The sequence below is a fragment of the Herpailurus yagouaroundi genome, unplaced genomic scaffold (assembly GCF_014898765.1).
Source record: "Herpailurus yagouaroundi ecotype Mexico unplaced genomic scaffold, PumYag 142, whole genome shotgun sequence".
NCBI lineage: Eukaryota > Metazoa > Chordata > Mammalia > Carnivora > Felidae > Herpailurus > Herpailurus yagouaroundi.
Window position 1 is genome coordinate 15,620,747 of NW_024412397.1, and position 12,230 is coordinate 15,632,976.

General features: G+C 39.2%; 1 pseudogene; it reads right to left on the reverse strand.

The window, feature by feature from the left end:
- Positions 1-4,539: 4,539 nt before the first annotated feature.
- Positions 4,540-6,206, reverse strand: LOC121032624 (lathosterol oxidase-like; annotated as a pseudogene).
- Positions 6,207-12,230: the final 6,024 nt, after the last annotated feature.

Consider the following 12,230-nt stretch of genomic DNA (forward strand, 5'->3'; position numbering starts at 1 on the left):
CTGCTCTCTCTCTCAAAATAAATAATAAGCTTAAAAAAAAAAAAAGAATATCGGGAGAAATATACCTTACAGCACCAAATTTTGCTACTTTAAAAAATATCCTTACAGGATAATATATGCAGATTCATCTCATTCTTTTATAATAGCTGCATTGTATTTCATTTTATGGTCATATTATATTAATTTGATATCCTTTTGATAGTCATTTACACTGAATCTAATTCTCAATAATATTAACATCATTGCACACATGCCAGGATTTCTATAGATATGAAGGGTTGCTAGATGCAAATGATTTTAGATTTAGAGATTTTGCCTAATTGCCCAACAAAATTTTTATATGCCAGTTTGTATTTCCCCCAATTATATTTGACAACACCTGTTTCTCCCACAAGAATGTTGGTTCTTCACAGGCAGACCTCTTCTGCATTTGTTGTCATTATTTCTGGTCATGCCAATGTCTACATTGTCTTCTTTGTCTCTGCAGCACCTTCTCATTGCCCTACAGTCTGCTCCCTTTTTGTCTTTCCAACTATCCCTGCTATTCCTTTCTTGGCCTCTCACTCCTCCCCTCCCCCCACCCCACTCCAGGCACACTGATTTTTCTTTTAGTTTCTGAAACACACTTGTTCCTCCTTACCTCATGTTTTTGTTCATGTTGTGGATTTTGCTTGGAATGTGCTTTCCCCACCTCTTTGCCCTACTAATGTCTACTCATCTTTTAGCGTTCAGATCAAATGTTAATTCGTCAAAGGAAAATTCTCCTGCCCTAACTAGGTTAACTCCTATAGGAGCCACAATATCTCTTTATAGCAGATTTCACTAATTTATATATTTGTGTGTGTGTGTGTGTGTGTGTGTGTGTGTGTGTGTGTGTTAAATGTCTGTCTCCTCCGCTAGCATGTAAGCTGCATGAGGGCCGGAAGCATATCTGTCCTGTCCACAGGAGCCCCCAATCCTCAGCAAACCACCTCATACACAATAGATGGTCTGTAAGTGTTTATAGAATAACTGCATGTATCCCTACTGCCTAGCAAAATACCCAGGACACATAAGTGCTCTAGAAATTGTTATTCGGTAGAATAATTTATGATTTTCCACATCTCTTCCCAACATTGGATATTATATTTTAAACAATCCATATGGGGGCACCTGGGTGGTTCAGTTGGTTAAGCATCCGACTTCGGCTCAGGTCATGATTTCACGGTTTGTGGGTTCAAGCCCCACATCAGGTTCTGTGCTGGCAGCTCAGAGCCTGGATCAGATTCTGTCTCCCTCTCTCTCTGCCCCTTCTGCTGATTGCTCTGTGACTCTCTCTGTCTCAAAAATAAATAAACATTCAAAAAAATTAAACAATCCATATGGAGCTAAGAAGAGGCAAAACCTAAGTGCAGTTTTGATTTGCTCTTTAATCACATTGAGACTTATTTTCATGTTTGTTGTTTCATATTTATCAGTATATTTAATTTCTTTGGTGAATTCCTCATTCTTGTTCTTTTCTTCTCTTTCTGTTAGGATAAGAACAGTGACTATTCTCCAATACGAATGAAAATATGAAGACCCATCCAGCTTGTAGCTTAGACTGCTGTTTCTGCTGCCTCCCATAGCAACTCAGGTAGGAAAACTCCCTGTCATTCATACCACTATTACAGAAATTACATTCTAATGGTGTTTGATGTGTTTCCAAAAAACACTTCGTTTAATTTTACTCTCTTGTCCGCTTTCTAGGACTCAGGAACAAGTCCTTTCCCTTTCTTTCTCATAATAATTTTTCATATCTGAAATGATGCTAGCTATTGATTTGTTTACCTGTTTATTATTTGTGTATTTCCTCCTTTTCAACCCCAATAAGAGAAAATGTGGGAAATCAAATAGCTATGTCCTAGTTAAGGAGATTATAGGGAATGCATTACACTGCTTTCTGGCCATGTTTCCTATAGGAAAATTGTTTTGAAGATAGGGACCCTAGATTTCTTGTTCACTGATATCTTTATTGGTAACAACACTATCTGGAACCAAGTAGGTGTTCAGTAATTACTGACTGACTGAATGGCTGACCGGTCTAAAGGGTATTCCCAGTTACAGGCATCCTGATGTTAAAAAAAAAAAAAAATCATTGAGGCGCTTGAGTGTTGGTTAAGCATCCAACTTAGCTCAGGTCATGATCTTCCAGCTTGTGGGTTCGAGCCCCACATCAGGCTCTGTGCTGACAGCTCAGAGCCTGGATGGAGCCTGCTTCGGATTCTGTGTCTTCCTCTCTCTCTGCCCTTCCTTTTCTTGTGCTCTGTCTCTCTCGCTCTCATAAATACGTTTTCAAAAAACTTTAAAAAATTAAGAAAAATCATCTCTTTATGCCAATATTGAGTTTTGATCCAAATCTGCTCCTTGGTCGTCTCTTCCATTGGAATTCATTTTCCCCCCCGAACAGTTCTCAGTTTTTCAGGCCAACAGAGCCCAATGGAATGAGGGTGGCTATGCCTTCTAGGATGGGGCCAACTGTCCCTCAGACCACAGAGTTAAGCATGGCTCCACCCCATGCCGGTGGTATACTCTTGGGCAATGTATTTAACCTCCTAGTGTCTGCTTTCCCTCAACTACCTAACTAACCTTCCTCAACTGAACTAACAAGAGTGTCTGCCTCTTATGGTTAGCATGAGGATTAATAGAGTAATATGTGTAAAGCACTTAGAGCAGCGCCTGACACATAGTAAGTGCTTGATAGATGTTGTTATTATTATATTAGTCTGGGCTCCCAGCAAGAGTTATGTGTCTGTCTCCCTCTCTTGGGGTTAACAAGGAATCTGCATATATAGAGGTGGTGGCCGAGGTAGATAGAGCTTGTTTGCAAATTACTACCCGGGAATTATTTTATTCCAAAGCCCTTTTGTGAAAAATTCCAGACAGTTTTAATTCTGATTTTTTTTTCTACGAATGCCTATGATGGGAATAGGTATATCCTACTTCTTAGAAAAGTCCGAGGCAGAGAAAGGTTAAATGATTTGCTCAAGGACATAACAAATGAATGGTGACTGGGAGATAGAAATTATATGACTTCTAGTCCACTGCCCCAGACCGGGCTCATTCTATTTAGATGTTATGTTCATACTTAATATTATAGATCCAAACGACCTGGACCCATCTCACATTTCCTGTATCGTAGCGGTATGCAGATGGTGAACATAAAAAGAAGGTTACAAGTCAAATGTTGTATCGTGGACAGAAAGACTATAAAATTGAAACATGATCCTCTCTATTATTCCACTTTTATTTGAGGCCTATTCTTTCTTTTTATTCACTTGAAAATACTATTTATTTGCTTTGTGGAGAAGGCCTATTCTAGTTTGAAATTATTTCTGTCAATTGCAAAATAAAGTTATCAACTATATAAAATAAAAGATCACCTTGGCAACTTCAAAAATAATAAAGTATGCTATTATAAGAGGTAAATTTTTACACTAGCAGCAATTTATAATAAAACATTAAATCCATATTTATTGCATGAAAAAATAAATTGGACCACATTTGTACCCACTCCTTTACAGCCACGCACTATATTAGGGAAGAAAGCTGTAATACAGAATGGAAATACACAAATAGAGAAATATTTCCTCGAGCTGTTTTAGTGACTGAGACTAAGGTGAGCTTCTTTTGTTAAAATTGCGTACAGTATTTCATGGATTGCAACTAGATAGAGGCTTAGTGAAACCAGCACTGTGGGGTTTATCCAGTGCTATGGAGTTCCTCAGTGTGGGGCTGGGGAAAAGGACAGACCGGAACATCTGGCTGTGGATCCAAGGCGAGGCAGCTGGAAACAGATGAGATGTGGCAAGGGCCAGACTTCTGACAGCAGCAGGAAAGGCAGCGATCCAAGCATCACAAACAGCTCTGAGGTCCAACAGATGAACAAGGTGAGGAACGGGTTACCAGCATTGACCCAGGGGAAGACAAGAGTCCAGTTGGCAGCGTCAGCCCTGAGAGGGCCACCGGGCGAGCTGCCTGGTGACCGTTGTGCAAGGAGGCACCAGAGCGAAGGAGCACTTGGACTGAAGCCTGTCTCCCAACAGTGGGAGCGAGGGAGCCCAGCCAACAGGCTCAAGGGCTGGTGAGTGACGTGAGACATACTTGTCCGGTGTCTCTCCATGCTGGAAGAGGAAGGAGATATTGAAAGGGGAAACTAGCAAGTGGAAAAAAAAAAAATCATGGCTCACTTGTAACCTAAAATAAAACCTGGATCTGTTTCAGTTCACGCGATGATTTTTTGAGGCAACACACACGTTACTTCTGTTAATAAAAAGGATACCGTGGTGTGCCGTGACTTACTGAACTCTTATTCCACATCAAGTACTCCTTAATCTCCCACGACTCATACAAAAACCCCGCCTAGGAAACATTATTATGCCCATCATAGTGTTGATGAAAACGGATTCAAAATAACATTACATGACTCTCCTGAGGTCACCTCGTGGAAGCATCAAGATTCTAGCAGGTCTCATGAACTTGCTAACTGGCTCTACTCTCTCTGCCATTTAGGAACCCATGTCAGATATTGACGAAGTTGTGCAAACTTAAATAAACCTATATGTGTAACAGAAAGATAAAAGGGTATATATATATATATGGCAAGGTGGACTCTGAAGGAAGCCATGACTTACAAATGGAGTAGGAATCTGCCAGAGATGGTGAGGTTTGTGTACGTGATTAAACACAAGTCTATGACAAAGGCCTCTATGAATCCAGTAGATCAGCATGTCAGTGAAAAAGAGGAAGGAAAGTATATTAACAATGAGCTAAAACCAGCCACTTGGAAACTCTCCTATGCCATCATATAATTTGCTGTAATCTCTCAACTCTAGCAGGAACAATGAAAACAGTGGGAATATTAATCCATGGCAGTAATTCGACAGGAAACATAATCTGCCTATAGACTTGATTCTTTAAAAATCGTGGATGTTTCAGATGGCCAACAGGCACATGAAAAGATGCTCAACGTCGCTCCTCATCAGGGAAATACAAATCAAAACCACACTCAGATATCACCTCACGCCAGTCAGAGTGGCCAAAATGAACAAATCAGGAGACTATAGATGCTGGAGAGGATGTGGATAAACGGGAACCCTCTTGCACTGTTGGTGGGAATGCAAACTGGTGCAGCCACTCTGGAAAACAGTGTGGAGGTTCCTCAAAAAATTAAAAATAGACCTACCCTATGACCCAGCAGTAGCACTGCTGGGAATTTACCCAAGGGAAGCAGGAGTACTGATGCATAGGGGCACTTGTACCCCAATGTTTATAGCAGCACTCAACAATAGCCAAATCATGGAAAGAGCCTAAATGTCCATCAACTGATGAATGGATAAAGAAATTGTGGTTTATATACACAATGGAGTACCACGTGGCAATGAGAAAGAATGAAGTATGGCCCTTTGTAGCAACGTGGATGGAACTGGAGAGTGTTATGCTAAGTGAAATAAGCCATACAGAGAAAGACAGATGCCATATGTATTCACTCTTATGTGGATCTTGAGAAACTTAACAGAAACCCATGGAGGAGGGGAAGGAGAAAAAAAAGAGGTTAGAGTGGGAGAGAGCCGAAGCATAAGAGACTCTTAAAAACTGAGAACAAACTGAGGGTTGTTGGGGGGTGGGAGGGAGAGGAGGGGAGGTGATGGGTATTGAGGAGGGCATCTTTTGGGATGAGCACTGGGTGTTGTATCGAAACCAATTTGATAATAAATTTCATATAGTAAAAAAAAAAAATAAAGAAGAGGTTGACTAAACTTGAAAAAAAATAAAAAAAATAAAAATTGTGGATGTTTGGGGCACCTGGGTGGCTCAGTCATTTAAGTGTCCTATTCTTGATTTCGGCTCAGGACATGAGCTCACAGTTCATAAGATTAAGACCCACATTGGGCTCTGTGCTGACAGCATGTAACTTGCTTGGGATTCAATTTCTCTCTTTCTCTCTCTGCCTGTCTCTCAAAATAAATAAATAAATAAATAAACTTTTTTAAAACGTGGATTCTTTATTAATTAATGATCACAGACAAAAAGCTCAGTGTTGCAAAGATGAAATAAAGGATACAAGCACCAAGATTTGTTACAGTCAGGATACTGATAGTTCATCAGATGAGGCCACCCTCAGACCTTGAGGCTGGATAGATGTGTGGTGTAAAATAATAATCTGCATTATTGAGTACAAGATACATCTTTGCCCCTCGAGAAGGTCCGCCACCAATTTGGCCTCTGCAGGGTCATAGGCTGCCCTCTTTCCTTAAACCTTACGAACCAACCTCTGCTCGCTTCAAACTTTCCTTCTGTAGCTTCCTCAACTGTCAGCCTTCACAGACTTGAAGACAGTTAATGCCTTGCTCTGGATTAGTCTTTGGCTTAAGGGAATGTTGTGGCTGGTTTGATCTTCTATCCAGACTAAAACTTTCTCCATTTCATCAATAAGGCTGTTTTGCTCTCTTATCATTCACATGTTCACTGGAATACCACTTTAATTTCCTTCTAGAACTTCGCCTTTCTTTGGCTCACTGTTTGGTGTAAGAGGCCCAGCTTTCAGCCTTTGTCAGCTTTTGACAGGCCTCCTCACTAATCTTAATTATTTCCAGCTTTTAAAGTGAGAGATGTGTGGCCCTTCCTTTCATTTGAACACTTAGAGGTCATTGCAGGGTTATTAATTGGCATAATTTTAATATTCTTATGTCTCAGCAAATAGGGAGGCCCAAGGAGAGGGAGAGAGATGAGGGAATGGCCAGTCAGTAGAGGAATCAGAACACATACAACATTGGTCAGTTAAGTTTGCTGTCTTCTATGTCCGTGGTTTGTGGTACCCCAAAACAATTGCCATAGTAACATCAAAGATTACTGATCACAGATCATGGGGCCCCTGGGTGGCTCAGCTGTTTGAGCACCAATTTTTGATTTTGTCTCAGATCAGGATTCCAGAGTCGTGGGATCCAGCTCCACATCGGGCTCTGCACTGAGTGTGGAGCCCGCTTGGGATTTTCTCCCTCCCTCGGCCCCACCTCCCCCCCACCAGATAAAAAAAAAAAAAATTACTGATCATAGATCACCATAACAAATATAATAATAATGAAAAGGTTAGAAATGCTGCAAGAATTACCAAAATGTGACCCAGAGACATGAAATGAATAACTACTGCTGGGAAAATGGCACCAATAGACTTGCTCTATGCAGGGTGGCCACAAACCTTTGATTTGGAAAAAACTCAGTATCTATGAAGCACAATCAAATGAAGGCCTGCACTTTATATATTTTACTCCACTCTCTTCTTGCTTGCATGGTGTCTGAAGAGAAGTTGCATGTAATTCTTATTTTTGTTCCCCTGTAGGTAAGCTTTCCCTCCACCCCCTCCCACAGCTTCTTCCAAGATTTTTTCTCTAATTTCAAAGTGTATGCCTGGGTGTAGTTTTTAGGGCAGCTGTCCTTCTAGGGGTCCTCTGAGCTTCCTGGATCTGTATTTTGGTGTCTGACATTAATTTGAGGTAATGCTCAGTCCTTATTCTTTGAGCACGATTTCTTCTATTCCTTTCTCTCTTTTTTCTTCCAGTGCTCCCTCTATGTACATGTTACATCTTTTGTCGCTGTCTTACAGTCCTTACATGGTCTGTTATGGTGTTTTGTTTTGTTTTGCCTTGTTGTTGTTGTTGTTGTTTTCCAGTCTTTGTTCTTTTTGCCTTTTCAGTTGTGGAGGTTTCTGCTGAGATATCCTTAAGCACAGACTGTGTCCAGTCTATTAATAATCCCATCAAAGGCACTCTTTATGTTAAGGTGTTTTTGATCTCTGGCATTTCTTTTTGGTTCCTTCTGAGGATTTCCATCTTTCTGCTTACATCACCCATCTGTTCTTACATGCTGTCTACTTTACCCATTAGAGCCCTTAGCATATTAATCATGCCATTTTAAATTACTGGCCTGATCATTCTAACATCCCTGCCTGGTTTTGGTGCTTGTTCTTCTTTTCAAATTGTCTTTTTGGCCTGTTGGTACACGATGATAATATCCCAGCAGATTAGGCTCTGCTTTACTGGTTTCTACCGAGATCAGGTCTTGTTAGGAAGAACTGAGTGCTCTGGCGTATTTCAGAATGGTTTCTCTTCCTCCCCGACCCCTGTTCGAAGCATAAGGGCATTTTTATTAGACATTCACTATAGGAACCTGGTCAGACTTCTAGAGGGAAATCTCACAAAGTCGTGGGGTCTCCTGATGGCTGGATCTTCCTTGGGTTTTTATCTCTCAGATTTGTCCACACTGAGCCTCCGGCAACATGTCAGTTACAGTTCCGATTTTTCTTTCCCCAGCACTGGTTCCTGAGGCAGGCAGTTTCCACTTATCAGCCTCTAGTTCAGTAAATTGTTATCTCTGTATTTTGCTGTAGGTCTTTTCAGTCATTGGGATAGTGGTTTTCTTTGTATCCTCATGTCTCTTACATATCCTGGAAGTTTGCTCAGCTTTTTACTTCTTGTTAGGATGTTGTGGCAGCTTCTTGGCTTCTTACATTCAGAAGCAGAAACTGGAAGTGTAGCTGTACTAGTTTTTATTGCCGCTGTTACAAATTGCCAGAGACCTAAGGGTCTAAACCACACATACTTATTATCTTTTGGTTTTGGAGGTCAGAAATCTAAAATGGGTCTCACTGGGCTAAAATCAAGGTGTCAGCATAGCCGTGCCCCTCTGGAGGCTCTAAGGACGTCTATTTTCTTACCTTGTCCAACTTCTAGAGGCCACCTGCATTCCTTGGCTTGTGGACTCCTCTTCCATCTTCAAAGCCAGCAATGGCTGCTTAAGTCTTTCTTACATCACTTCATTTGATACTGACTCTTCTGCTAACTTCTTCCACTTTTAATGATCCTTGTGATTTCATTGGGCCCACCCAAGTCGTCCTGGATAATCTTTCTATTTTTCGGACAGCTCATTAGCAACCTCAGTTCTGTCTGCAACTTTAATTCTTCCTTGCCTTATAATATAATATATTCACAGGTTCTGAGGACGAGGCATGGACATTTTTAGAGCGCTATTACCCTGCTTACCACAGCAGTCACATAGCTTGTGGCTTTTTTTTTTTTTTTTTTTTTTTTAGAGAGAGAGAGAGACAGAGACAGAGAAAGAGTGTGAGCAGAGTGTGAGCAGGGGAGAGGAGCGGAGAGAGGGAGAGAGAGAAAGAGAGAGACTCCCAAGCAGGCTCTGTGTTTAGCATGGAACTTGATTCGGGGCTCAGTCCCACAACCCTGGGATCATGACCTGAGCCAAAATCCAGTCGAACACTCAACCACCTGAACTATCCAGGCACCTCTATAGCTTGTGGCTTTTAAGACAGCTTTTCAGGTAACTGACGACTCTTAAATAAACAGGTACTTTCAGTGGTAGAGATCATGCTTTGTTTTCTGTTTCTCTTCCGTCTTCTATTAATATTGACATAAAAATGACCATTCTATTTTAGTTCTTTAGCTTTCTGGTTTGACTCCTATTAATCTTAATTCACAAAACCTAATCCACATTGTGTTTTAATATATCCAGTATGGTACCTCCCTAATTTTATTAAGGTCACCAAAATACCTCAAATCAGGAAAGAAATCAATGGACTTAATTATATTCATTGCCTTGGCCACATTTGTCACATTGGTCCAATTTGTCAGATGAGCAACTTTTATTTATATCTCTAAGTTTCACTATTATGTGTTTAGATCAAAGGCAAATAAAGGAAAGACTGCTAATATAAAATAGGTTTTTTAAAAAAAATTATAAAACTTATATGTTATGTAAGTTTTAAAATATAATCTGTTATAAAAACTACAAAAATTATAAATATTACACAAGTGTTTAAAATTATTTTAAAATTTTTATAATTTAACTGGCATTCAAATAAAGTAAATAAACTAATTGTTTTTATATTTTTTAATGTAAATTTTTGACAAAATGAAATTTATATTTATAGTCAACAGGTTTTGGGGAAAATGACTAATCATTAGAAATTATATTCTGCCTATTTATATATGATTGAATTTTTAAGACATTCATCAGTTATTCTTAGAGACAAAATCAAGCACAAATACAATGCAGTATAAACTTTTAAAAATTTTTATTAGTTTTGCAATTTTTTATCCTGGATACAATAATTTTTTTCTTTCAATACCTGACCTATATTCTCAAAGAGTAGTTGCCATTGACTTAATTTTTTAATTTAATTCCATTTTAATTTTACTGAAATTACATTTTAATAATTTGCGATGATCTCTGTTTAACAAGTTGTAAAAATATATAGGCATATCTCTCTTTATCTTAGCAGCTACAGATGGCGGGGGCCAACTGCTCACAACTTTTACAAATATGAGTCATAAGTGGGTAGAAATGACCTTTTGGAGCCCCTTCTGGTGTTAATATCCAGGTATCCACATTATGTATGTATGTTTCAATGCTGGAGTCTCAAGATCTCAAAAAGCTGTAGTGAAAGCATCTTTAGAACCAAATAGAAGTGTACTTTATTTTAATTGTCATCCATTTGAAAACCAAACCCAGAATGGGATATTGCAGGACCTGAATGTTTATATAACATAACCCTTATTTCTGTCATGCTCCATTATTTATGTGCTGTATTCTGCCATCACTGGGTAATTAACTCTCTTTGTCCTTGGTATCCAGGTGAGTATTACTACCAGTCACATTTTACTTTTAGGCACCTTGAAAAAATGAGTATGTGAATGGTATGCCTACACAGGTTCTGCATACAGATTCTGTTGAATGCCACTAAAGGGAAACAGGATGTGAGGCAGAGCTTCCCTGATGGGATAAGAGATGTAAGGAAATGTTTTAACCAGTGTTTTGAATCTCATTTGTTGAATTTCATTGAATGAACCTGGGTTAGAAAAGCAACTATTGTAAGGTCTAGGGAGGATGCAAAGATAGATCTGATGTAGTTCTGTCTCTCAGAGTTAAGAATCAAAAGAGGCAGGTGGATTCGTTAGTAACTATAAGGCAGTCAAGATGTTATAATAGAGATAAGGGAAGAAGAGATTGATTTCAGTTTTAATTTTGTTTTTGAGATAGGTTATGAATATGGGGGTATTAAAAATGTTTTATTTTAAATAATTACAGACTTATAAGAAGTTGCCAAAATAGCATGCAGAGATCCAATGTACTCCCTGCCCAGCTTCTCTTAATGGTACCATGTTATAGAACCAGTACATTCATCAAAACTAGAAAATTGGTATTGATACAACACAATTAAGTAGACCACAGACTTGACTGAGTAGTCTTTTAATATGCAGAACTAGAAGAGGGAAGGAGAAAGGAACGCTAGGTTGAGGAAATAGCATTTGGTTGAGTACAGGTCATGAGAGAATATGGATTATTCAAGAAATCTGCTGAAAGGGACTTTCACAAGTAAGCCATTCCCTTCCACTTTATAAATGAACTAATGAGGCCCAGAGAGATTAAACAACTCACTTATTTCCTTTTCTTTCCTTGGTTAGTGACTGAGTTTAGGTATTTTTATACAGCACATGCTGGTCTCCAAGATCTTAGTCCAGGAATAGTCCTCCTGAAGGTATGTTTTCTTAGATGGAATAAATACATGGTGATTCTTTTGGAACCTCTATCAAGATCGCACTCCAGGTGCGTTTTTTCCTCTGAGTCCCCAGAGCCTAGTGCAATATCTGACACACAATAGATGCTCAGGAAATATCTACTGAATAAATGAACCAATGAATCTCATTTTTAACCCCTACAACTGAAGGAGAGGCACATCAACCAAGGATAACAAGAGAATAAATCACACCCACAATTAGCTCACTGCAATGGAACCCATTACTGAAAGTCAATTTGCAGTTGGGCAAAATGACAGCTGTAAGAAGGAAGTTGGGCAGAGAAACACATTTTATTTGAATTATGATGAATTAAAAATGTACACAGGCAATTACCCCTATTTCAGCCACACTGTGCAGTAAATGTGTAAATAAAAGGTGTGAGTGTCCAACAAGGAAAACAGTGTATTCTCCTTTTCTGCATTTTGAACACATGCATCAGATGTCCCTTCATAGGGATCATTAGAGTTTTTAGCTTAATTCCAAGCTAAAAAACAGAATCATTATGGAAATGCTGCTTTTCTTATTGAACAGTCTGTAGGATAGCTTGTTGCCAAATTAAGCAGCACACAGCACTTGTTAACTTAATTAGCAACCTAATGGCTGAACCTCAGCCTGACAAAA